The 27,792-nt window shown below is 35.5% G+C and overlaps 1 long non-coding RNA gene across 1 annotated transcript in view; it reads left to right on the top strand.

Annotated features, from left to right (window-relative positions):
• Positions 1–962: 962 nt before the first annotated feature.
• Positions 963–27,792, top strand: part of LOC129531818 (uncharacterized) — a 46,886-nt gene continuing 20,056 nt past the window's right edge. The window contains exons 1-3 of the long non-coding RNA XR_008677242.2: positions 963–1,058; positions 19,488–19,535; positions 22,355–22,649. This is a non-coding gene — a long non-coding RNA (uncharacterized lncRNA). The remainder of the gene's footprint in view (positions 1,059–19,487; positions 19,536–22,354; positions 22,650–27,792) is intronic.

Genomic DNA, 27,792 nt, shown 5'->3' on the forward strand with positions numbered 1-27,792 from the left:
AATTTCTCCATTGCTAAGTTATTAAGGTGATTTTGTCTTAAAAGACTGGATTTTGCTGCTCAATAGTAGAAAGGCTGGTGGCTTAATAGTTATAGTAGTTTTGTTTTAGAAAGGTCTTATGGGGATGATTCCAGTATGCATGCTTGCCTTTCATACTTAAAGAACAACCTGCCTCAGAGTAAATATCCTAAGATTAATTTATCTCACTGATAAATGTGTTGACATTGTTTCACCATCTTTTGGTGTAAATATGTTGCTTTGGTTACAGCCTAAGGCCAAAATGATTGATTTTTTTCCTTGTCTGTGACATGCTTTTTCTACCTGAATATCCATTTGATTCTTTTTGTATTTGAAGTTCAGTAGCTTTGTTTGATTATACCTTAGTGTTGTAATTATTCAATATGATTTCTCAGAAACACATTTTATTTCAATTTGCATACCCAAGCCTTTATTTCAAAAATGCTTTCCTCTTTTTTTCTTTTGGGAGCACTTATTATGTTGAAGTTTTTCTGTTTTGTTTTGTTTTCTATATCCATTATCTCAATTAACAGTATTTACAATTTTCTTTTCACTTTATACTGTACATTTTCCTCAAGCTATCCACCATGCATCTTATTTAGCTTTAATCACAGTTAGTCTGTACTGCATGTGTGTTTTAGCTGTGGTATATTTTCATTTTTCTCTTCTATGTTTTCATGTTGCTCTGTTAGCCTTCATTCATCGCTTTCAGTTTATTGCATCTGAACCCTGAATCTCTGTAACCATATTGTCTTAATGATTCTGGAAAATTATTTGTCTAAAATCTTAATGTTAATTTGCATAAATGTTGCCTTTTCCTCATGACTCTTTACCCAGGCACCCCATTTTCCCCATTTGTTGGTTTTGTATCACTATTGCTACTGTTGTTGTTTCTGGTTTCCGTGGGGAAGTCTTTTGTGACTTTTTGTCTGATTATTATTCATTTTTGTATGGATTCAGTGCTTGCTGAATAATGGTGTGGTTGTAACCCAACACAGGTCTGCCACGTGCTGCTTGCAGAGTCCAGTGACAAGTGCAAGGTATGGTAAAAAGAAAGTTACTTTATTAACCAAAACTAGTGATGGGGAAATGCCCAGATTCTCGTCCAAAGTAGCCACTTTGAATTTCTGGGGAGGAGGCGGGGATTTCAAAAGGGAAACTTGATATGGGGAGGCATGCAGGAATTGTGCTGAGTACAAGGTCTGCATGTCTTGTTTCAGTGGCTATCTTGAGTCTCATTCCACCCGGAACATGGGCTGGAGTCATCTCAACAATGGCCAGGTTGTTGACTAGCCTCCTTGAGGTAATCTCTGAAATTGCGCAGCTGGGTCTCCAGACTTGGTTTGTCTGTCTCAAGATTAGCCCTTGGAACTTATAAGTAAGCACATAATTAAGTACTAGCGTACAGTTAGATAAATGTGAAGGGAGTATACAGTGGGAAAGGGAGGGAGGTAGAGTCTATTTTAAGGTTATGGGAAAGGCTTCTGCAGTTTGCTTTCAGGTTACATCTCAAGACAAAGGAGAAAAGAAAAAAGTTTTAAAATGCATTTTGAAGTCGAGCTGCTTGGTTACATGGGGAGTTGAAGAAAGTGTGCTGGGGGCATGATTTGGGGGTCTAACACTCTCCTGGAGAAATATATTTTTTCTACCTTCAAGATTGACATGGCCCACAGCAGTATACTGGGCACAAGCTCTTTGTGTTGCAATATGAAATCCACGATTTTTCTCCCTCCTTTTCCCTACTTTACTTCAAGAAATGGTCTTTGACTACAAGGTTTAGGAAAGCAATATCCCAGTGAACTTTGAAGAGGAAAGTGTTAGCTTTCAATACATTCCCTTACAATTTCACAGTACTGTTTTACTTGATATGCTTTATATTTTGTGCTTTAAATATAGATAGATAGATTAGATAGATAGATAGATAGATAGATAGATAGATAGATAGATAGATAGATAGATACACATATATATATTTAGGAGTGTGGCATTTTCTTTGTTTTATTGATACTAGAGAAGTTTTATCCTTTGATTTTTGATATTTCAGCTGTTGTCAGTTGATTCCTCTGAAAAGTAGGACAAAAAATACTTTATTCTTTGGTTTGTGAATAATGTTTTTAAATTTTTGGTAAGCATCACCATGTAACTTATTCCACCTCTTGGTAATTTAAAAACACATGAAGTTTCTTACTAAAGTAACATGCAAGTATTGATTCAGCACATATATATACATCCTTTTCTTCTAGGGTTATGGGAGATAGGCAAAAAAACAGTGTAAAGTTGCCCCTTGGTATCCAAAGGGGATTGGTCCCAGGACCCCCACAGACACCAAAATCAGTGCATACTCAGGTCCCACAGTGGGCCCTTCAGAGCCTGCATATATGAAAAGTCAGCCCTTTGTATTCATGGGTTTTTGCATCCCCCAAATACTGTTGTTTGTTTGAGATGGGGTCTCACTCTGTCACCCAAGCTTGAGAGCAGTGGTGGTCATAGCTTATTGTAATATTGAACTCCGGAGCTCAGGTGATACTCCTGCCTCAGTTTCTGAAGTAGCTGACTGACTGTATTTTTGATACACATTCAGTTGTGGATGTGGAACCTGCAGTTATAGAAGGGTGATTGTATTTATTTAAAAAAAATCTACATATGTGGGCCCACACAGTTCAAATACATGTTGTGCAAGGGTCAAAAGTATCTGCATTCAAGAAGCTAAGAATCTAGTTATTATTTTCTAGTTGTACAATAATAATAACTTTTAAAAAGATACCTGCTTGCCCTTCGAGAATGCAAAGTTTGCTTTACTCGATGTTAAGCACTTATTTTTTCCTAATCAAATTATTAATGTTTGTGAAAGGTGGGTGCTTACATTGCAGGACTTCAGTTTACATGCATGTAGATACAGTAAACTTAAGGAATAGGTACCATTAAATAGTTTATTTGAGTTGATTTCTGTAAGTGGTGACAGATAGGGGTTCAGTTTCATTCTTCTGCATGTAGATATTTTGTTTTCCCAGCAACATTTATTAGGGACTATCCTTTCCCTAATGTGTGGTCTTGGTGTGGTCTTGGTTGAAAATTAGTTGGCTGTAAATGTGTGAATTGATTTCTGGGCCTCTATTTTGTTCTGTTGGTCCGTGTGTCTGTTTTTATGTCACTACCATGCTTTTTTCATTACTATTATGCATCTAGCTTTCTCTCAGTATTGCTTTGACTATTTGAGGTGTTGTGTGGTTCCATAAGAACTTTTCAATTATTTTTTTCTATTTCTGTGCAAAATGTTGTGGATATTTTGATAGGGATTGCACTGAATCCACAGATCACTTTGGATACTGTGAACATTTTAACAATATCAATTCTTCCAATCTATAAACATGGGCTATATACCCTTTTATTAGTGTCCTCTTCAATTTATTTTATCAATGTTTTATTGTTTTCATTGTAGAGATCTTTCACTTCCTTGGTTAAATTGTATTTTTAAGTATTTTTTTGTAGCTATTGTAAATGGGGTTGCTTTCTTTGTTTCTTTTTCAGGTAGTTTGCTATTGGTGTATAGAAACACTACAGATTTTTGTATGTTAATTTTAAATACTGCAACTTTACTGAACTTGTTCATTAGTTCTAACAGTTTTTGGGGAGTCTGTAGTGTTTCTATATATAAGATTATGTCAATTAAAAATAAGGACAATTTAAACCTCTTCCTTTCCAATTTCAGTGCCTTTTATTTTTTTTCCCCCTTCTTAACTGCTCTAGCTAGGACTTCCAGTACTGTGCTGGACAGAAGTAGTGAAAGTGAGCATCCTTGTCTTATTCCAGTTCTTAGAGGAAAAACTTTTAATTTTCCCCCATTTGGCATGTTAAATGTGGGTTTGTCATATAGGGTGTTTATTATATTGGGTATATTTCTTCTATACCTAATTTGTTTAGGATTTCTATTATGAAGGGATGTTGAATTTATCAAATGCTTTTTCTGCGTCTGTGGAGATGATCATTAGGTTTTTGTCTTTCATTTAGTTAATGGGATGTATCACATTTATTGATTTGCCTATGCTGAACCATCCTTGCATCCCTGGGATGAATTCTACTTCATCATGGTGAATGATCTTTTTGATGCAGTGTTAGAGTTAGTTTCCTACTATTTTATTGAAGACTTTTGCATTTATGTTCTTTGGGGATATTAGACTGTAGTTTTCTTTTTGGTTGTGTTCTTGGCTGGCTTTGGTATCAGACTAATGCTGGCCTCATAGTCTGCGTTTAGAATTCCCTCCGCTACATCTTTTAGGAATTGTATGAGAAGAATTGGTATTAGTTCTTTTTTAAATATTTGATAGAATTCAGCATTTAATCCATCAGCTCCTAAGCTTTCGTTAAACAGAAGACTTTTCATTACTGAGTCTCATTACTTGTTACTGATCTGTTTAAGTTTTTTGTTTCTTTTGATTCAATCTTGGTATGTTTTATGTATCCAAAATTTATCCATTTCTTTTAAGTTTTCCAATTTTTCGCCACATACTTGTTAGACTTAAATTTATGACCTAAAACTATGAAAGTACTAGAAGAAAACATAAATGCTTCATGATACTCATCTGGGCAAGAATTTTTTTAATAAGCTCTCAAATGCACAGGCAACAAAAGGAAAAAGTAGACAAAATGGAATTACATCAACTGCAAAACTTGTGCACAGCAAAGGAAACAATGAATAGAATGAAGAGACAACCTACAAAATGAGAGAAAATAGGTACAAATTACGCATCTGACAAGGAATTAATATCCAGAATATAAGAAACTCAGGAGGGGACAGAGCAATAAGGACAAATAGAATCCTCCACCACTTATCCTTCCTGCAGGCACACCAAATTGAACAACTATCCACACAAAAAAGCACTTTGATAATAACAAAAAATCAGGTGAGTGATGAAAGTACCTGATTTAACTTCATATCACTAAAAGAAGCACTGATGAGGCTAGGAATGACAGTCTTAAATTCCAAGGTCACCCCTCTCCATTCCCTAGCAGTGGCCATGTGACTGACAGAGAATCTGTGCACTTGTAGGAGGGAGAGCACAGTGATTGTGGGACTTTGCATTGGAACTCAGTACTGCCAACACCAGGCAGAATTTAGCTGACACCCACAGTGGGAGCATTTAGACAAGCCCTAGCCAGAGGATAATTGATCAGTCCAGCAATCCGAACTTGAGTCTGACAGCTTTTTCACTGTGGGCTGAGATGCTATGGGGGTCTTAAATAAACTTGAAATACAGTCTAGGCCACAAGGACTGCAACTCCCAGGCAATTCCTAGTGCTATACTGGTCTCAGAGCCAGTGGACGTGGTAGTTACATTACATAGTGAGACACCAGCTGGAGTGATTGAGGGAGTGCTTGTACCACGCCTCCGCCAATCTCAGGCAGAACAGCTTACAGCTCTAAAAGAGACTTATTCCTTCCGCTTGAGGAGAGGAGAGGAGAGGAGAGGAGAGCACTGGAGTAAAGAGGACTTTGTCCTGCAACTTGGATATCAGCTCAGCCACCGTAAGACAGAGCACTGGGTAGAATCTTGAGGTCCCATTCCAGGCCCGAGTTCCTGGACAACACTTCTAGACACACCCTGGGCCAGAAGGGAACTTGCTGCCTTGAGGGAAAGGACCCAGTACTGGTAGGATTCATCATCTGCTGACTAAAGAGTCATTGGGCCCTGAGTAATCAACAGCAGTAGCCAGATGGTACACCCTATGGGCCTTGGGTGAGATACTGAGGCGTTTTGGCTTTAGGTGTGTCACAGCAAACTCACAGCTGTGAGAGACTCCATCTGCTTGAGAAAAGCAGAGGAAGAGTAAAGCAGACTTTGTCTTTCAGCTTAGGTACTAGTTCAGTCACAATAAGACAAAGTAGAAAGGAGCCTCTTGGTGCCCTCAATTCCAGGTCTTGTGTCTTGGATGGCCTTTCTGGACCTACCCTGGGCCAGAGCAGAGCCCACTTCCCTGAGGGGTGAGTCTCAATCTAGCAATATTCACCACAAGCTGACTAAAGAGCCTTTGGGCCTTAAGTGAACATCAGCTGTAGACTGGCAGTAATCCCCATGGACCTTTTGTAGTGGTGGACATGGGGAGAGACACTTCTGGCTGTGGAAAGGGGAGGGAGGAGTGGGAAGAACTTTGTCTTGTGGTTTGGGTTTCAGTTTAGCCACAGTAGAATAAAGCACCAAGTAGACTTCTAATATTTCCAACTCCAAGCTCTGGACCTACCTGGGGCCTTAGGAAACTTGCCACCCTGAAGCAAAGGACACAAGCCTGACTGCTTTGCCACCTGTTGATGGTAGAGCCCCAGGGCCTTGAGTGAACATAGGCCATAGCCAGGTAGTGGTTACATCAGGCCTTGATTAAGACCAAGTGCTGTGCTGACATCAGGTCTGACCCAGTGCAATTCCAGTAGTGGTGGGTCCAGGGGTATTTGTGTCAACCCTCACCCAGATCCAGGCAGTTCAGCACAGAGAGAGAGAGACTACATTTGTTTAGGAGAAAGTAAGGGAAGAGAACAAGAGTCTCTACCAGGTAAGCCAGAGAATTCTTCAAGATCTTATCCAAGACCACTAAGGTGGTATCTCTATGAGTCTGCAGGAACCACAGTATTACTGGGCTTGGGGTGCCCCTTAATGCAGATCTGGCTGCAGTGACCTAAAATTTATATCACAACTCCCTAGTCCTGGCCAGGTGCAGTGTCTCACACCTGTAATTCCAGGACTTTGGAAGGCCAAGGCTAGCAGATTACTTGAGCCCAGGAGTTTGAGACCAGCCTGGACAACATGGTGAAACTATGTCTCTACAAAAAATATAAAAATTAGTCAGGCATTCTGGCATGCACCTGTACTTCTAGCTACTCAGGAGGCTGAGGTAAGAGAATTGATTGAGCCCAGGAACTCAAGGCAGCAGTGAGCCATGATCATGCCACTGCACACCACCCTAGGTGACAGACACTGCCTGAAACAAACAAACACATAAACAAAAAGCACCCAAATCCCTTGAAATATCTGGAAAGCCTTCCCAAAATGTATGAATACAAACAAGCCCAGACAACAAAGATTACAATAATAACCTATCTGTTCAATGCCCAGACACCAACGAATATCCACAGGCATCAAGACCATCCAGGGAAATATGACCTCACCAAACAAACTAAATAAGGCATCAGGGACCAATCCCAGAGAAACAGAGATATGTGACCTTTCAGATAGAATTCAAAATAGCTGTGTAGAGGAATCTCAAGCAGAAAAGAATTAGTGAGCTTGAAGTCAGGCTATCTGAAAATACACAGAGAAGACAAAACAGAAAGGAATAAACAAACAAACAAAAAACATACCTACAACACTTAGAGAATGGCCTCAACAGGGCAAATCTAAGAGTTATTGTCCTTAAAGATGAGGTTGAGAGAGGGGAAAGTTTATTCAAAGAGATAATATCAGAGAACTTCCCAAACCTAGAGAAAGATATCAATATCCAAGTACAAGAAGGTTATAAGACATCAAGCAGATTTAACCCAAAGAAGATGACTTCAAGGTATCTAATAATCAAACTTCCAAAAGTCAAGGATAAAGAAAGCATCCTAACAGCAGCAAGATAAAATAAACAAATAACATACAATGGAGGGCCAATATATCTACCAGCAGACTTTTCAGTGGAAATCATAGAGATTGGCATGACATATTTATAGTGCTGAAGGAAAAAATTTCACCCTAGTATAGTATATCTGCTGAAAATATCCTTTAAATATAGAGAAATAGAGAATTTCCAGACAAACAAAAGGTGAAGTGTTTCATCAACACCAGACTTGTCTGACAAGAAATGTTAAGGGAAGTTTTTTTAATATGAAAGAAAAGGACATCAATGAGCAATAAGAAATCTGAAGGTATAAAACTCACTGGCCATAGTAAACACACATAAAAACAAAGAATATTACAATACTGTAATTGTGGTGTGTAAGCTACTCATATCTTAAGTAGATATACAAAAAGATGAACAGATCAAAAATAGTACCTACAACTTTTCAAGACATAGTACAATACAATATAAGTAGGTACAAACTTTTAAATGTGAGAGAACAAAGTGTGGAGTTTTTATTAGCTTTCTTTTTCCTTGTTTGTTAGTCTGTTTATGCAATCGGTGTTAAGTTGTCATCAGTTTTAAATAGTGGATTATAAGATATTACCTGCCACCCTCATAGTAACCTCAAATCAAAAACATATAATGTATACACAAAATATAAAAAGCAAGAAATTGAAACATACCACCAGGGAAATTTACCTACTCTAAAAGGAAGACATAAGAAAAAGGGAAGGGAAAGGAAGGGGAAGGGGAAGAGGAAGGGGAAAGGGAAAGGGAAAGGGGAAGGGAAAGGGGAAGGGAAAGGGGAGAGGGAAAGGGAAAGGGGAGAGGGAAAGGGGAAGGGGAGAGGGAAAGGGGAAGGGGAGAGGGAAAGGGAAAGAGGAGAGGGAAAGGGGAAGGGGAGAGGGAAAGGGAAAGGGGAGAGGGAAAGGGGAAGGGGAGAGGGAAAGGGGAAGGGAGAGGGAAAGGGGAAGGGGAGAAAGGGGAAGGGGAGAGGGAAAGGGGAAGGGGAGAGGGAAAGGGGAAGGGGAGAGGAAAAGGGGAAGGGGAGAGGGAAAGGGGAAGGGGAGAAGGAAAGTGGAAGGGCAGAGGGAAAGGGGAAGGGGAGAGGGAAAGGGGAAGGGGAGAAGGAAAGGGAAAGGGAAAGGGGAGAGGAAACGGGAAAGGAAAGGAAAAGGAAAGGAATAAGAAAGGAAATAAAAGGAAAGGAGAAAGGAAAGGAAAAGGAAGAGACAGGCAAGAAGGAAGAAAGGAAGGAAGGAAGGAAGGAAAAACAACCAGAAACAAAATAACAAAATAACAGGTAAATTCTTATCTATCAATAATAACATTGAATGTAAATGAACTCTCCAATCAAAAAACATAGAGTGACTGAATGGATTACAAAACAAGACCCAATGATCTGTTGCCTACAAGAAACACATTCCATGTATAAAGTCAAACATAGACTAAAAATAAAGGGATGAAGAAAGGTATTTCATGCCGGTAGAAATCAAAAAAGAGCAGGAGTAGCTATATGTATTCCTACACAAATACAACCTAACAAGATAGAGGTCAAAATATATTTTAAGACAAAAACAATAAAAAGAGACAAATAAGGTCATAATATAATTATAAATGGGTCAATTCAATAAGAAGACATAACAATGGTAAATATGTGTGCACCCAACACTGGAGCACCCAGATAGGTAAAGCAAATATTATTAGTGCTAAAGGCAGAGATAGACCCCAAAACAATAATAGCTGGAGGCTTCAGTACCCCACTTTCCACATTGGATGGATCTTCCAGATAGAAAATCAACAAAGAAATATCAGACTTAATCTTCACTGTAGACCAAATGGGCTTAATAGATATTTACAATGCATTTCATCCAGTGACTGCAGAATACACATTCCTTTCCATAGCACATGGGGTATTCTCAAGAATAGACTATATGTTAGCCACAAGGCAAGTCTTAAAACATTCAAAATGAAATAAAATCAAATATTTTATCTGACCACAATGGAATACAACTAGAAATTGACAACAAAGAGGAATTTTGGAAACTATAGGAACACATGGAAATTAAACAACATACTCCTGAATGACCAGTGGGTAAAAGAAGAAATTAAGAAGAAAACTGAAAAATTTTTTGAAACAAATGATAATGGAAGCACAACATACCAAAACCTATGGCATACAGTGACAGCATTACTAAGAGGGAAATATATAGGTATAAGTGCCTACATGAAAAAAGAAGAACAACTTCAAATAAACAACCTAATATTGAATTTTAAGGAACTAGAAAAGTGAGAGCAAGCCAAACCAAAAATTAGTAGAATAAAATAAATAATAAATATCAGAGCAGAAATAAATGAAATTGAATTTAAGAAAACAAAAGGTCAATGAAACATCAAGTTGGTTCTTTGAAAAGATAAACAAAATTGACAGACCTTTAGCAAGACTAAGAAAAAAAGAGAGAAGACTCAAATAAATAAAAATGGAAATTAAAGAGGAAATATGACAACCAATACCACAGAAACTTAAAAGATCATTAGAGGCTACTATGAGCAACTATATACTAGTAAACTGGGAAATCTAGAAGTAAGGAGATTGAAGCCTTAATAAAAACTCTCCCAGTAAAGAAAAGCCTGATGATTTCACTGCTGAATTCTACCAAACATTTAAAGAACTAATACCAAATTTACTTAAACTATTCCAAAAAATAGAGAAGGGGATAATTCTTCCAAACTCATTCTGTGAGGCCAATATTACGCTCACACCAAAACCATAGATGCATCAGAAATAAACAAACAAACAAACAAACTACATGCCAATATCCCCGATGAACATTGATGCAAAAATCTTCAACAAAATGCTAGCAAACCAAGTTCAACAACATTTTAAAAAGATCATTCATCATGACCAAGTGGTATTTATCCCAGGGATGCAAGGATGGTTCAACATACACATATCAATCGATGTGATAGCTTGTATCAACTGTATGAAAGACAAAAACAATACAATCATTTCAATTGACATGAAAAATGCATTTGATAAAACTCAATATTTCTTTACAATTAAAAAACTCAACAAACTAGGTATAGAAGGAACATGCCTCAATGTAATAAAATCCATATATGACAGACCCACAGCTAGTATCATATTCATTGGGGAAAAACTGAAGTCTTTCCTCTAAGATCTGGAGCACAACAAGGATGCCCACACTCACCACTATTATATAACATAGTAATGGAAGAGTAGTGAGAGCAATCAGACAAGAGAAAGTAATAAAGGGCATCCACATTGAAAAGGAAGAAGTCAACTTATTCTTGTTTACAGATAATATAATCTTATACTTGCAAAATCCTAAATGCTCCACCAAAAAATTATTCGAATTATAAACAAATTCAGTAAAGTTTCAGAATACAAAATCGACATACAAAAATCAGTAGCATTTCTATATGGGAACAGTGAACAACCTGAAAAAGAAATTAAAAAATAATTTATCTTACAATAGCTACAAATAAAGTTAAATACCTAGGAATTAGCCAAAGAAGTAAAAGTTTGCTACAATGAAATCTATAGAACTTTGATGAAAGAATTGAAGAGGATACACACACAAAAGGAAAGCTATTCTATGTTCATCTATTGGAAGAATCAATATTGTAAACATGTCTACTACCCAAAGCAATCTACAGATTCAGTGCAATCCCTATCAAAATACCAATGGCATTCTTCAAAAAAATAGAAAAAACAATCCTAAAATTTATATGGAATCCCAAAATACCCAGAATAGCCAAATCTATCCTGAGCAAAAAGAACAAAACAGGAGAAATTACATTACCTGATTTCAAGTTATACTACAGAGCTAAGTAACCAAAACGGCATGGTGTTGCCATAAAGACAGACACATCATTCAATGGAGTGGAACAGAGAACCCAGAAACAAATTCATACATCTAAAGTGAACTTATTTTCAAACAGGGTACCAAGAACATACATTAGAAGAAGGACAAACCCTTCAATTAATGGTGCTGAGAAAATTGGATCTCCATATGCGGAAGAATGAAACTGAACCCCTATCTCTCATCATATACAAAAATCAAATCAAAATGGATGAAAGACTTAAATCTAAGACCTCGAACTGTGAAGGTACTAAAAGAAAATATCGGGAAACTCTCCAGGACATTGAACTGGACAAAGATTTACTGAGTAATAACCCACAAGCACAGGCAACTAAAGGGAAAGTGAACAAATGGGGGATCATATCAAGTTAAAAGGATTCTGCACAGCAAAGAAAACAATCAACCAAGTAAAAAGACAACCCAGAGAATGGGAGAAAATATTTGCAAACTGTCCATCTAGCAAGGGATTATAATAATAACCTGAATATATAAAGAGCTCAAACAACTCTATACAAAAATATTAATCCCACTACTGAGTATATGTCTAAAGGAAGTTGAATCAATGTGTCAAAGATATATCTGCACTCCCAGGTTTATTCCAACACTGTTCACAATAGTCAAGATATGGAATCAACCTAAGTATCCAACAACAGATGAATAGATAAAGAAAATATGGTATGTATATATATATATATATATATATATATATATATATATATATATATATATACAGAATGTCATGAAATAAAGCATTAAAAAATAATGAAATCCTGTCATTTGCACAACGTGGGTGAACCTAAAAGACATTATATTAATTGGAAAAAACCAAGCAGAGAACGACAAATACTTCCATGATTTCACTCACGTGGAATCTTAAAAAGTTGGCCTATGGCCGGGCGCGGTGGCTCACGATTGTAATCCCAGCACTTTGGGAGGCCGAGGCGGGTGGATCACGAGGTCAGGAGATCGAGACCACGGTGAAACCCCGTCTCTACTAAAAATACAAAAAAATTAGCCGGGCGTGGTGGCGGGCGCCTGTAGTCCCAGCTACTCGGAGAGGCTGAGGCAGGAGAATGGCGTGAACCCGGGAGGCGGAGCTTGCAGTGAGCCGAGACTGCGCCACTGCACTCCAGCCTGGGTGACAGAGCGAGACTCCGTCTCGAAAAAAAAAAAAAAAAAAAAAAGTTGACCTCATAGAATTAGAAAGTAGAATAGTGGTTACCGAGGAGAATGTAGAGGGGAGAGTAGAGGGGATGGGGCTGAGGAGAGGATGGTGAATGGGCACAAAGTTAGAGTTAGATAGGGGAATAATTTCTGGTGTTCTATTGCACAGCAGGGTGCCTATAGTCAACAATCATGTGTACTTCAAAATATCTAGAAGAGAGGATTTTGAATGTTCTCATCACAAATACATGACAAGTGTTTGAGGTGATGAATTTGCTAATTATCCTGACTTGTTCATTACACAATGTACTTATGCATGGAAACCTCACCCTGTACCCCATAAATATGTATGATTACCATATTTCCATTAAAAATGAAGTGCAAACATATAAGTTTGAATAGATGAATTCATTTTTGACCTCACTTCAGTTTAAATCTAAATTGTTTTAGTTCCTTCACTGAAGTTCTTCTGGTCAGAAAACTAGGCTATATCAGAACAAATATGAAAGGAAAAGTTTATTAAATTGGTGAACTCAAACTAAACAGGAGAATAGACTAGTGAAGCTTTACATTTATAAAAGAAGAAGAAAATATATGGCAACTTAGGACATTGAGGCTAGGACATTATACCCCTTAGTTCTTTATGTGGAGACTTGAAGCATGTCTTCACCAAGTATAGGTTTGGTAATTGTAGTGTAAATTAGAACAATGAATATTGTTGCTCCTTTTTTTGGTAAATACTGAAAGATAATATTCAATGTGCCTGGGGGTATCAGATTATTGAGAGACCTTAAAGATAGTTTAAATAATTCGGAATTTATCCTTAGAGTAATGGAAAACCTCAGGTTTCCTAAACACAGTGTATCTTCCATTTCATGTCTGTAGGTAGAGGTGATTATGAGTGAAAAATACGAGCAGTTGAAAGAACTTATTACATTATTAAGAATGAAACTTGAGAAAGCTGTTTTATAGTACTGATAATAGAAATAGAAAAAAGAGGAAGCAAAATCAGGTAGGAAAACAAACAAAAAGAGAGCATTCTAATTTAGTTTCATGTATTGGATAGAAGTTTTAGCTTAAGAATTCTGAAAATTTCACAAATTGGATCTTTCAGACCTAGCGTCTACCATCTGGGGCATTTCTTTGGAAACATCTGGGTAGTGATTAAATATTGTGGTTCCCATATAAATGTCTAGAATAGTGTATACACAACCTTGGAATAGAATTACAATCAATTTCAAAGGAGAATTAAACTGACAATTACTAGGAATGTTTACAGTTATGAAATTAAATAACTATAAATCTTGTAATTTTTTACTTTAACCCAGATGTGGTAGCAATATATGTTTATGTAATGATATCCAATCATCATGTGCTCTCAGAAAATTTTTTCCCTGAATTGTTTTTGTTTTTTTTTCTTAAAACTGTCAATTTTCATGTTTGTTGTTGTTGTTGTTATGTGTGTGGGTTTTCTTTTTTGTATGTTGTTAGAAATTTGATTCAATGCTTTGGGTTGGGAATAGTTTAGGGTTTAGAATTTGTATCCTGCTTGAATCCCTAACTTTTCCCATCCTTGCATTATTATCCCAAATACTGTCACTTCAGTTCACTTCCCTTCAAGGATAAGGGATATTCAATATTCTAGGATCTAAGCAGTCATAGGATGCATTATATACTTCTGAGTGAAATGATAATCTTCCTCATGGAGTTTACATGAAGATCTAATGAGACATGCATTAAAGCCTCTAGAATAGCGCCTGAGTGACTTAGCACTCATTGTGTGTCAGTTATTCTTATTGCTACAAAACTATGAGAATAAACTTTGGTTGAGTTTTTCTTCATTAAACATTCTTACACTTGTACAGGAAGAGAAAGAATCCATGAATTCTTGGCTCAGTGGCTTTCACTACTCCTAACAGACAGCAGGGGGAAATTTCAACTTCAAAGTTTTCAACTTCTGTGATATCAGGACTTCATAACTATAAGAATTCATCTAAGTGAATCTGGTTGCTTAAATATAGGGGAATGGGAGGGGGAAAAACAGAAGTTTCTGGAAAGAAAGCAATGAGAAACCATGGAAAGAAAATCTTAGATAATGCCTATATTTAGGAAGCAAATAAAAAGGAGTCAGCAAAGGAAGAGCAACAATAAGGAAGACAGTAGGAGTTATACAGCACTGTAGAAAGATTGCCTGGCAGAATCAGTTTCTTTCTTTTTGTGTTTCTTCCACCCTTCTTCCCTCTTCTTCCTTTCTTCCTCCATTCTTTTTTCCTTCCCTCTTTCCTTTTTTTTTCTTCCTGTCTCCCTGCCTCCCTCCTTCCCTCCCTTTCACAAATGTTAGCTGACAATCAACCATGTGTCATCACTACACTAGGCATTAGGAATACAACAATGAACAAAACAAAATCTCTGTCCTTTTGAAGCAAAGCTTCAAAAGGGGGAAAACATTCACGTGTAGACATTTAACATATTGGCAGATAGTAAACCCTATAAATAAAAATGGTGCTAAAGAGTAGAAACAAAATGGTATTTTATCGGGGATACTGAGGAAATTTCTTTCTGTGTGTCATTTGAGCTCACACTTGAATGAGATTAGGAAGCAAGGGAAGCCCAGTGGGCTCTGAGTCAAAGTGTAACATCTCACTTATGTTTAAAAATGCTAGATGTGTAGCACTGGAGCCAGAGGCCTGTGTATGAATTTGTAGCCCTGGAACAAAGTCCAGGGCTTGTTTACTCTGGTTCTCAGTTTCTTCCTGAGCAGGAAGGGGTTAATTACAATAAGTCTACAGAGATATTGTGAAGATTTTACAAAAGATCATTCAGATAAAGCGCTTAACACAATCTCTGAAACATAGTCAGTGTTCAATAAATGTTATTTATTGTTTTTGTTATTAGTATTAGTATTGTTGCATCATCATCATTTTTATTGAGTCTATTAAAAGCCTCAAGAAGACAGGAGACAACTTTGTCAGGCTGAAGTAATTTAATGTAAGGGGAAGATTAAGAAGCTATTGGATTATAAAATAGGAGTAGTTTCTAAGTGCTGAAATAATTTCAAAAATGGATGAGAGCAATGACTAACTAAAAACGTTCCTTTTTTTTTAACTACATCAAGAGATATTTTGCATCTGATTTTACTTTTATTACTTTTGCTTATCTTTTTTGTAAACTATAACAGTGCAAAAACCAAGTAGGGTAATACGTGATCTTTGACATAACTCCCATAACACATTTAGTAATTTTGTCTTATTTGCTGCAGAAGTGTTAAAAACAGGAATATGTGTGAAGCAATTAACCAAAAATATGTGATTACTTGCCCTCACATAGTCCTTAAGTTAGTGAATGTGATTTTGGTTAGATCTGTTTCTCTCACTTTATTTAACTTTTTATCAAAATAAATTTGATGATATACAGTCACTACAAGTGAAGTATGAAAATGGAAGATTTTTTTTAACAGCCATTGTCGGTAAAGACAGTTCTATTTATTGCATTTTTAGTTCAGATTCTGACATTTATTTTATGTCTAAAACTGTATCAGCCAAGAGTAATAAATTTAGAGAAAGCATAGTACCACTGAATAATTTAGTAGGCTGAAAGCCTTTTCCCATTTTCATATGAGGACCAATTAGAAAAAAACTGGAATGCCTTTTTAGCTATGTTGTATATTATTGTGATACTATCTGGAGCCAAGTTAGGCTGTTAGGTTGTCTATATAAGTTTTATAGAAAATTAAAATGTACGTAGTTTCAAGTAGGGTTATAATGCTTTTAAATATTTGGGTTTGATGACTTAGGCTCAGAGCCAGAGGTGGGCAGTGGAATAGAGGATGGGGCTGCAGCTCTGAGGAACAGAGTGATATGAAAGCCCATTAGGTAAAATTACCTTGTAATAGGCTGAAAGAGGTTTTCATACCCGAAGTCATCTGGCCAGCCCATTAGGCAGCCATTTTAGATGACCGTTTGAGAAAGTCAGAGGAGCATGCTCTCAGACAGAGGAGACTGTTACTGACTGACAGAGGTACTAACTCCAAATGGAAACCACATGGGGAAATGAACACTGCACCTGTAGCCAGAGCATTTCAGCCTGTTAATCAGTAAAGATGTCTTTCATTACAGTATGACTTTTTAGTCTTTATATTGTTAAACATACCAAAAGAGAGGCATGATTATTATTTCCTTTAATTATTTTTTAGATTTACACATCAGGGAAACAAAGTTTAAGGCTAACAATGGATATACACACCTAGGTGCCGCCTATACATGAACACGCATGGTTTTGCCAGGTCTGTTTTTTCTAACTTAAGGTAGGTGAATGAGCTCATATTAGTAGTAGTAGTAGGGTTCAAACCTTACTCCTTCCAAAACGTGCAATATATCTTTGGTTGAAATCAGTCTTGAAACTGTTTAAGAGAGCTTACCAATGGCATTGAATGAAAAGCCAGTATTTGCTAAACTAATAGTAGATATGTATGTATGTATGTGCATGTGTGTGTATATTTGTATTTATAGATATTTATTAATATACGAGGGAAAAAGAACATGGAAAAATTTAAATAAGCAATTTCTATTTACATAACTAGGTTATGTACACCAGCAATTACCTCTTTAAGGAATCTTGTTGCAGAATAATGATGATACTTTCAAGATGCATGGGAAGTAAACAAAAGGAATAAGCACTGAAGCCTGAGGTGGAGAAGAGGTGGGAAGGGAGATATTTCCATGTTCAAACAAATCAATCTGCTTTCCTCCTTTCTGAGTAAGCTTATGGGTTCAATTCCCCCCAATTCAAAGAATTGTACATATTGTCAGTCCAGCTGCTGTGGTCACCCTTGTAATCTTTATTCACCATTTAAAAAGTTGCATTAATTGGAGAAGGCTCTAGATGCAAACTAGAAATGCAATACATTTTCTAATTTTTAAGTGAATATAAGAATTATTCATCTGCATGTCTGGATGCAGTGATGCTGCAGAAACTTACATTGAAGAGAGCTGTGAATTGCTACAATCCCATTAGGTGCTGTGTGAGACACAGGAGGCTGTGTAAGGTCAAGAAGGCTTAGTGCAATAAGTATGGATTATCATAGCTAGACATCCTTGAATATTCTCTGAGAATTGTTCTTGAGCTACAATAAAATAAATCTCTATGTTACTTTCATTGGGTAAACTTTGCTGATTTTCTAGTTGAGGTTTTGCCATTGAATTGCAGGTACCTTTGTAAGATAATTTATAACGATTGATTTAGCAAGATTGATGTCCAACACCAAATGTTTTGAACCTGTAATTGCCTCTGCAGGCAGCAAGCCATATTATCTCATACACAAGATGAGGTTCATTTGGAAATTAACCCACTATTTCATCATTAATATATGGCATATCTTAGGCCACAGACTTTCCATATTAAAGCATGAAAACCTTTACTAAAAATTCCTTTTATAAAACTTTAAAGACAAACCTACATACGCACAGCAAAGATAAAATAAAAACTGCAAAATGTATTTGACCTTCAACAACTAACTTTATTATATGTTAGTTTGCTTCTCCATTTTCTCTCCCAACTGAATTTCTGTAATCCATCAACCTCATCTTTTACTTTTTATTGATATCCTCAGTTGTTGATGCCAACCCAATGCGTTTTTAAAATGTATGGTTATGCTTCTCTTTATAGTGATGCTGCTAAATGGACCTGCTAAATTCTTTAATTCAAAGGAATGGATGCTCAACTTCTACACTTTCTTCATGGGTTGAATGCTGAGCATACCTGAGTAGAGTAGAAAACATTAGTTATAAGTCGGATTTTATAGTTAGCTTATTGAAACTTAAGCCAAAAAATCAATTTCTTAGAATGCCTTCTCTGAATAGGCATAGAATTTGAGAAATATATACTCAATGCAAATTTGTTACTTTTACAATTTAGAATAAACAACAGGAAAGGAAAACAGAATTGGAAATATAATGAAAAAATGAACATTTCTTTTTAGATCTTTACTTTAAAATGTTTTTTATAACATAGAAAATACTTAATTTCTTACTTCATGATTTTCTGCCTCTTTCCTCAATATGTCACCTTGTTAAAATCCCAGACACACAGATATCTTGAAGAAATTGATGGTGCTGTCATATCAACTAGTATTTTGTGATATCAGCTTTAACTTGCTAGAAAATTAACTTCTGGAATTTTGCCTTCTAAGATGTAACAGTTATTTTCAGTGCTGTGTCAACTCTTCATTTACATCTTAACTTTTTGATCTGACTGTGAAATTGTATGGTCTTCTCTTGACCGTGGTTACAGAATTGAGCAAATATGCAACAAATTATTAGTAGAGTTGGGACCAACTTTAAGAAAACCTACTATATGCAAAAATAAACTTGCCTAAAATATGTAAGAAAGGATAGGCATTTATAGTATGATAGGATTTTTAACTTTGTATAATGATTCACCCTAAATTTTCATCAAAATATGATGGTTTGTTAAATGTACTTGAATGATGATTCGACGTGCAAAAGTGGTCAGCAACTATTAAATTTATGTTGAAGCACTTTTCCCCCGTCATGTGATTAGACAGAGGCATCCTTTTCTGTTTATCTTCCTTTTCTGTTTTCATATCTTGTTTATACATTTTAAATACACAAACCCATACACATATGCAATGTTTGAAAGTTAATAGAACAACATAAAAGTCATTTGACTTTAACAATAGTTTTATGTTTCTTCATAGTGTAATTGTTGTGTACTTCACATGTGTGTATTTTGACTTTTGCTCTTCTCAGTAAATTTAAGTTCTTTGGTGTCATTATCTATGATAATTTGATTTCATATTCTTTCTTTCAGAAATGAAGAATTCTCTCCTATTCATCTGGTTTTGGATTCCGTTTCAAAGTAAGATCCAGTCAACAATTGGTGCCTTACCTTGGAGCTTAAGCAACACAAATCTACTCATAATACACTATAGACTTCCATATCGATTCTCTGCTTCATGCTCTTGTTCACTGAAAGCATTTTTTTCCTCTAGGGAATGACCTCACAAAAATTGTTTCATCTGTCTTCTGTTTTATCTCCTTCTCATGAGTTCAAATTTAGCTTGAGCATCTTAAATATTCAGATTTCTGTGTTCCTCATTAAACTTCTAGTTTCTCCACATCATATTTGTGTATTTCTAGGGCATATAGCGGTGCCTGACACAGAGTATATACCAGGTTAAGTGTGTGTGTGTGTTTTTAAGTTGTGATTTCAATTTCATGATCCCTTTCTTGAAGGTAATATTGGGCTAACATTCAGCTTTTCTATATTAGTAAAGTGGATTAATGACAAATCAGAAGTTTTTCAAAAATCAAAGATTTTGAAAAAATAATTCCCCTATAATGCAATTTTTAGGTAGTCCATCTTTTGTTATATATTTACTTTTCCATACAAGTATTTAATATGCAATATAAACTACTTTGGTTGAAATTCTAAGAGCCTCTGTCTCTTTAGAAAATCAGAGTACAGCCTCCCATTTATATCATCACTACTTGAGACCTACGTTTTTGATTCAACTTTACCTGGAACCAAGAATGGTGCAGTAACTGAGCCCAGAGTATCGGCTTGACTATTTTCCAGAACTTTTATTAATTTTGTCTATCCAATGAATAAAAAAAAAATTAAGAAATAATTACAATAATTTTTAATTGATTTTGCAACTTAAAAATTACTACAAATTTTTAAAAATATACCAAATAGAATAGTACAACTAACTTCTATATATTCATCACCTAGATTTAACAATTATTAAGATTTTGTCATATTGGTTTCATTCATCCTTTTCCTTCTTTTGTTCTTTACTAAAGTATTGTAAAGTAAATGCCAGACTTCATGACAGTTCACCCATTCATTCTTCAGTAAGCATCTATGTGGGCATTTTCTTGCATAACCACAATGTCATTGTCAAACATTTTAAAAACCAGTTTCTTGATATCAATATGTAATTCATGCTCACATTGTAATAATATTTTTAAGGCAACATTTTGTTCACGGTTTACTTTTGAGTGACATGTCTCTTAAGACTTTAACCAGGAGCTGATGCCCTCCTTTATTTTTATGCCATTGACTTTTCACAGAAGCTCTCCTATAGAATGTCTTCCATTTACATTTGTTTGTCAACTTCGTCTTAGTGTGGTTTAATTTGTTGCTCTATTCCTTATATTTCATATAAAAACAAGTTAATGATAAAGACTTAATTAGATTCGAGTTTGCCCTCGGTTTTTTGTGTTTTTTTTAGTTGTTGTTGTTGTTGTTGTTTTTGGTCAAGAATGCTTCAAAAATGGTACTCTGCCCTTCATGTTGTCTCACATAAAGAGAAAAGTGGTATTTTATTGTCTCATATTCAGTGATACTAAAATTGATCGGAGGATTCAGGTGGTAGTTGATTGATGCAATCATTATGAAGTTCACTGTCAATCTGTCAATTTTTCAACAGTTTTATATCCACTGACAATAATTGCCTGAATCAATAATTTTGTCAGAGGTTTAAAACGGCATTCTGTTTTTTTTTAAATTCTTTCCACAAAATACAAAAAACAAATAAAAATCCCTCATTACCTTGGACCATTTGGTTACGTAGAAATAGAACTCATGAAGGAAAAACATGATAAATGTTTAACCTCTTCTTTTGTCAATTTTCTGAGTAAGGAGTTGATGCTCTCATTGCTTCCTATTGCGTTTTGGCCGGTTTTGTTTCCTGTCTTGTTTTCCCCAACCCTTTATGTTTTTGAGTAACCTTATGAACACATGAATTTGTATATTTTAATATACTACAGTCAATTGTACTCATTATGATTTTTCATGTGCCAGTTTTCTAACTCTTGGCCAGATTTCCTTTATGTTTTTGTTCCTATGTCCCTTTAATATAATTCATTTATATTTGATCACTTTCTGGATTTCTATTACAACTAGATATTCCAAATTCATCTTGTATATTTTCCACCCAGATATGGAATGATTCATTACCTCAAGTTGCTCAGCTTTCTTATGGTATTTAAATACTGCATTCCAGGCATTAGGTGTGCTTATTGCTATTGAGTCATCATTGCTTCATGGAATTACCAAGAAATAAGTATTTTTTTAGAAAGAAAAAAAATTTGCATTTCACACATATATTTCCAATTCAAATTTATGTTGTCTTATTCAAGATTTGGTTTTTACAATTGTATCTTTTTTATCTTAAGCTAAATTTTGTTTCTTAACAAAATTACTTATTTTCATTAATCTACAAAATACATCAAGTAGTTTCAAAATGATATCAATACTACCACTCTCAACTAGACTACTGATTGAAGTTAGATTTCTTTTGTTTTTAGTTGTTCTTATTTTCTACTAGGTCAATGCAGCTAAAAGTTGCTTAAAAAATTCTTATCTCTTTGTGGTTTATATTACTAACTGGATATACAGTTAAATTTTTTTCTTTGTTTCTGATTTGGTTTTAACTTTACATGTTGCTTTCTATTTTTATCAGATTTCATTTTAGATGTTTTAAAAACACTTAAGAATGAAAAGCTTTATAACAAGTTATATTTTTAAAGGCTTTCATCTTTACTTGCCTCCTCTGTTTCTTCTTCCTCTCCATTTTTATTGACTTTTGGTTCATCTTTTTAGTGTCTTTTTGCTTTTTGTAATATTAGATCTATTGTTACATAACTTCTGCCTATTTTTTTTTCTTTGAGATGGAGTCTCACTCTATTGGAGTACAACTGTGTGATCCTGGTTCACTGGCAACCTCCGCCTCCTGGGTTCAAGCGATTCTCCTGCCTCAGCCTTCCAAGTAGCTGGGACTGCAGGCACTTCCCACCACGACCAGCTAATTTTTGTATTTTTAGTAGAGACAGAGTTTCACCATGTTGGCCAGGCTGGTCTTGAACTCCTGACCTCAAGTGATCCGCCTGTCTCAGCCTCCCAAAGTGCTGGGATTACAGGCATAAGCCACCACGCCTGGCCCATAACTTCTTTCTTTTAGTAAAGGTAATTATGTTTTATATATTGTTCTTTGCCTTGATTTTTTCAGTTATATGTAATGGAGAACCCTCCATATCTGTGATAGATGTTCTTCATTTCTGTACACTGTTGCATGGTATTTCAATGTGTTGGTATACCAGAATTTGTTCCGTCATTGTGTATTTCGTGAATTGGGTTGTTTTCAATCTTCCATTATTATAATGGCAGAATAAAAGAGTCTTTTCATATCTTTTCCAGTGTAAATTGGTATAGATACTTAGACATAATGTCAAAAACCCAATTTGGCATATTCTTACAAAAATTGCCAAATTCTCCTCAACAGAAGTTGAACTGTTTTGTATTCCCAAGAACAATGTTTTAACTGTCATGCACACTGCATGATAGAGAATGAGTTGAATGACATAAAAAATGTATTCAAGCTTCCTTTTATAGAACTTTTATTACTTTTAATGTGGTAGTATCACAATTATACTATGTTCACATGATCTGGGTCTTCTGGTAACTTGTTTCCCTTTTAGCTGAATAGGCAGATTTTAAATCTGAAGCAGGGACTTGGTTTGAGTAGCAGTTGATTCTTTCAAGAGTTGGTGTCCAAGAATTACTCTTATTTATTTAGTGGCCAATTCAAGTCATTATTTTCCACCTTCATTCAGATGGCTGGCTGAGCAAAAGCTCTTCCTATTATTACTTCACAAGATTTAATTGTGGGTTGTATGTGATGAATGGTTTTTCCCTCCCTATTATTTCTAAGGCATAATACAAAGGTTGATATTGAATTCCTATTCTTTGAAATAAAACTCTATTTATTTTTTAACACTCTGCTAAGAAGGAAAATGTTATTAATGACCCTAAAGTGAAAATATTAATTTCCCTCCTAGCTTTCTTTTATTTTTCAATATCCCAGCATCTCTCATCGTAAAAAATACATTTTTAATCTGACATGTTACTATAAAAAAATATTTTGAGGGTGCATTTCTTGATAAGCTTTAGACAGGAAAATACTTTTACAGAAAACAAGAGGAAGACACTCTGGTCAATTGAACCTGATCTCATTTTGTATCAGAGGACTTTACTTTTGCTTTGTTTTCTAAAATCTTCTGTTGTACCTGTTATAAAAAAGGAGAGGTGGGAAGCAATTAATGATTTTCACTCTCTCTATATACAACACTTATCTTGTGGCAATCATGTTTCTTGAGAAGAAAGAAGAAAATCACTACTTATTTTTCAGAGATAAAGACAAAGCCTTAAGTCTGTTTAGTCCTTACAGCTTCATTAGCGACAGGCAGGAAACCTAAGCAGAGAGCACAGAGGAGGATGCTGATAAACAGAACTGCCATGAGTAGAGCATGAGTTCTGACCTGACCTTTATTCAAAGACAAAATAACTGAGTTTACTGTGTATTTCAAATTATCTTTGTCATAAGTTTGATATCAAGGATTAATCTTAGGAAGAATAGTTGATAATCAAAATATGAAAAATTATAATATAGATCTTTACCAATGGAAGAAACATGATACCTGAGAAGACTAAAGCTCATTTATTTCTTATTTGCAAGTGGTTTTGTTATGCATAATATTTATTTCAAGATAATTGGCCACATGCCTTTTTGAAGAACAATTGAAAGACTCATTGATGTATACCTGTGTAAAGCAATTGGACAGAGTTTATGTTTCATTAATTGAAGTATAAATATTAAGAATATCTATCAAGAGAAAGCTAACCATCGATGATTTATATCAAACAGGAAATTAACAACAGATATCACATATTAAAATGCAATTTTATAGCATGAAAACCAATTATGTATTAGGAAGGAGTTACTATTTGAAGAGATTTATTGAGAACTTACAGGAATGTACTCTTTTTGAGCCCATTCTTATTTGTCTTGTTACGTGATGTATTCCTTAGTTGACATACATTTTTATTAATAATGAATGTATTTTATTTCACTGCTTGACTTGTTAAGAACACTGTGTATGCTTAAACAAACACTAAAAACTAGAAGCACTGATAATTGAACAGTTGCACAGATATCATATCTGACTTCCCCAAAAGTAGCTTTCTAAGGATTCTGGTGTTTCTCCTTGCCGACCATGTAAGTCAGTTGACCTTGGCTATAAGGCTGGTCACTTTTACTTTATATAGAAATTTTTAGCATCAGAAATAAATTCATACCTTAAATTGGCACAAGCGCAGTTGACAGGTAACAAAACTAGCAGTTGCTAGGATAAAGCCTCCTGCAACACAAAGAGACCTGACACTGAATTAAACTACCTGAAGTTTTTTACTACATCTTGAAAATTTAGTACTCCTACTGGTGAAAACTTAATCTCTGGAATAAGGTTTGAGACAAACGTAAACCTAAGTACACCATGTCCTTTATTCAATCACAAAAAGACCTCCTTTTGCAACTCAAATCCTGTATATACTTGTCAGTCTGTCTCCAAGACAGCCATCTCTAACCTGATTTTTACAAGGCAAGATGATCAGGGTATGTCTTCAATATGTGAGGCTTGTCAAATGTCTGGATCACTTTCAAACTATTTAACTTAGATATTTGAATTTACAATACAAAAGAAGCCACATCTAAGATGAGATAATATTTATAAGAAGCATTTTGTGAACTGGAAAGTAGCATATAAAGTTAGTTAATATAAAACTAATAATATTTTATGCTTTTTTTAAAATGTTTAACTTCTACATATTGAACTTTAGGGTTTGCTTCTAACTTCTGATGAGTAGAACCAGAGAGGTCATTAGTCTAGGGCAAATTTGTCCCCTCCACTGAGTACTTCACCTGACACTCTGAATATTGGTAGAGTTTTATTTTTCACTCTGGTTTTGGATATCAACCAGTCCGAGCCCTGTGTGAACTTCGGCATTGCTTCACCCCTCCTTTCAGCAGTTCTTTCCTCAGCTTACTGCATATTCGGATCAGTACACATCTGCACACTCAAGGAGAACCCTCTGCCTATCTCCAGAGCTCCTCTGATGTGCCACTTTCTCTTTCCCAGTCCCCTGCCCTGTGAACTCTAGCTGCTTTGTCTTCCCTGAATACTCAACTGGTCTCCTCAACCAAAGGAGACCACCAGGCTCTGTTTTGATTCCCCCTCTGAGCTTTGAAGCCTGAAAACTCTCCTCGGGCAATGGAAACTGAGCATTTGAGAGTTCTCAATTTTTTTTCTTCTTTCAGAAATTACTCATCTGTGCAGCCTGTTTTCAAAGTCTAAAAAGTATCATTTCTTATATTTTGTCTGTTTTTGTTAAATCGAAGATGGTAGGGCAGTTCTAGTCCCTATTAAATGCATTATGACTAAAAGTAAAAGCCACCAGTTTCCTTTCAATATTATGACTATGAACATATGAATATAGTCAAATTTATTAATACTGTATGTATTTTATGACTTTTGCCTTTCATGTCACAGATAGAACTTTCTATAAAATTATATAAATAATAAACTCCGTTTCTTCTAGAGCTTCCATAATTCCATTAAATATATATATATATAGTCCTTAAGCCACTAGGAATTTGCTGTAAAGTATGGGATAGGATGAGATTTTTTTCTTTTCTTTTCTTTTCTTTTTTAACATGGGGTTTCACTCTTGTCACCCAGGCTGGAGTGCAATAGCGCAATCTCAGTTCACTGCAACCTCTGCCTCCCATGTTCAAGTGATTCTCGTGCCTCAGCCTCCCGAGTAGCTGGGATTACAGGCACTTGCCACCACGCCTGGCTAATTTTTGTATTTTTAGTAGAGATGAGGTTTCACCACGTTGACCAGGCTGGGTTTGAACTCCTGACCTCAGGAGATCCACCAGCCTCAGCCTCCCAAAGTGCTGGGATTATAGGCATGAGCCACCACACTCCGCCAGGATGAGATTTTTATATGTTTTGTGTGTGTGGTAACCTAGGTATTCTCAAACCATTTTTGAATAATTCATTTTTTTCTCGCTGCTATAAATGTCATTTTAATCATTTAATTTATTTCCTACAAATACACTTACATCTTTTTCAACAGCTACAATTTTGATTCATTAATAAGTTTGTATTTTGTCACATTGCTTATATGCAGCCTTTAATATAGAATTTCAATATACTTTTAGCTTGGAATTTTAGTCTATATTCTATTTTTTTTGTAAAAATTTCCTAAGTAACTCTCAGATTTATTCTGTTTTGTAAATTATAAATAGTCACTTTCCTTTATTGATTAACCATTGTTGGATATTTTCCATGAGAGAAATACTAGCTTTGCAAAAATAAGTTCTGGAGTTTTCGTTCTTTCCCTATTACTTTAACTATTAAATTGATTAAAATGTGGAGTTCTTTTTTAAGTTTGAATGAAGTCATCTACAAAATCATCTGGACCATCATATTAAGGAAGTAAAAAGGTTGCAAAGGTAGGCTTCTTTTGATCATCCCTCAACTCCCCCAGCCCTTAGCTTCTGGTAACACCTTTCTACTCTGTGTCTATGAGAGTGACTTTTTTAGATTCCACATATTCATATACTTTGTCTTTCTGTGCCTTGCTCATGTCACTTAATATAATGGCCTTCAGGTACATCGTGTGGTTGTAAATTACAGGATCTCTTGTTTTTGAACATTTAACAGTATTCCATTGTGTATATATACCATTGTGTGTGTGTATGTGTATATACATTTTCTTTATCCATTCATTCATTGATGGACACTGAGGTTGATTCTGTATCTTGGCTATGGTGAGTAATGCTGCAATGAACATAGAAATGCAGATATCTCTTCAAGTTACTGATTTCATATCCTTTGGCTATAACAATATATTCTAGGCTAGAGAATCTAAGAAAGCAGACATCTAAGAAAGAGAATCTCTAAGAAAGTGTTCTTACCACAAAAAAGTATGTGCAATAATGCATATGTTAATTAGCTTGACTTAGCCATTCCACAATGAATACACATACCAAAACATGTTTTACATCATAATATATGTATTTTTTGTCAATTAAAACAATGAAATTGGCCAGCCACAGTGGCTCACACCTGTAATCCCAGCACTTTGGGAGGGTAAGGCAGGTGGATCACCAGCGGTCAGAAGTTCAAGACCAGCCTGGCAAACATGGTGAAACCCCATCCATCTCTACTAAAAATAAAAAATCAGCCGGGTGTGGTGGCAGGTG

This window comes from Gorilla gorilla, chromosome 12, assembly GCF_029281585.2.
Source record: "Gorilla gorilla gorilla isolate KB3781 chromosome 12, NHGRI_mGorGor1-v2.1_pri, whole genome shotgun sequence".
Taxonomy (NCBI): domain Eukaryota; kingdom Metazoa; phylum Chordata; class Mammalia; order Primates; family Hominidae; genus Gorilla; species Gorilla gorilla.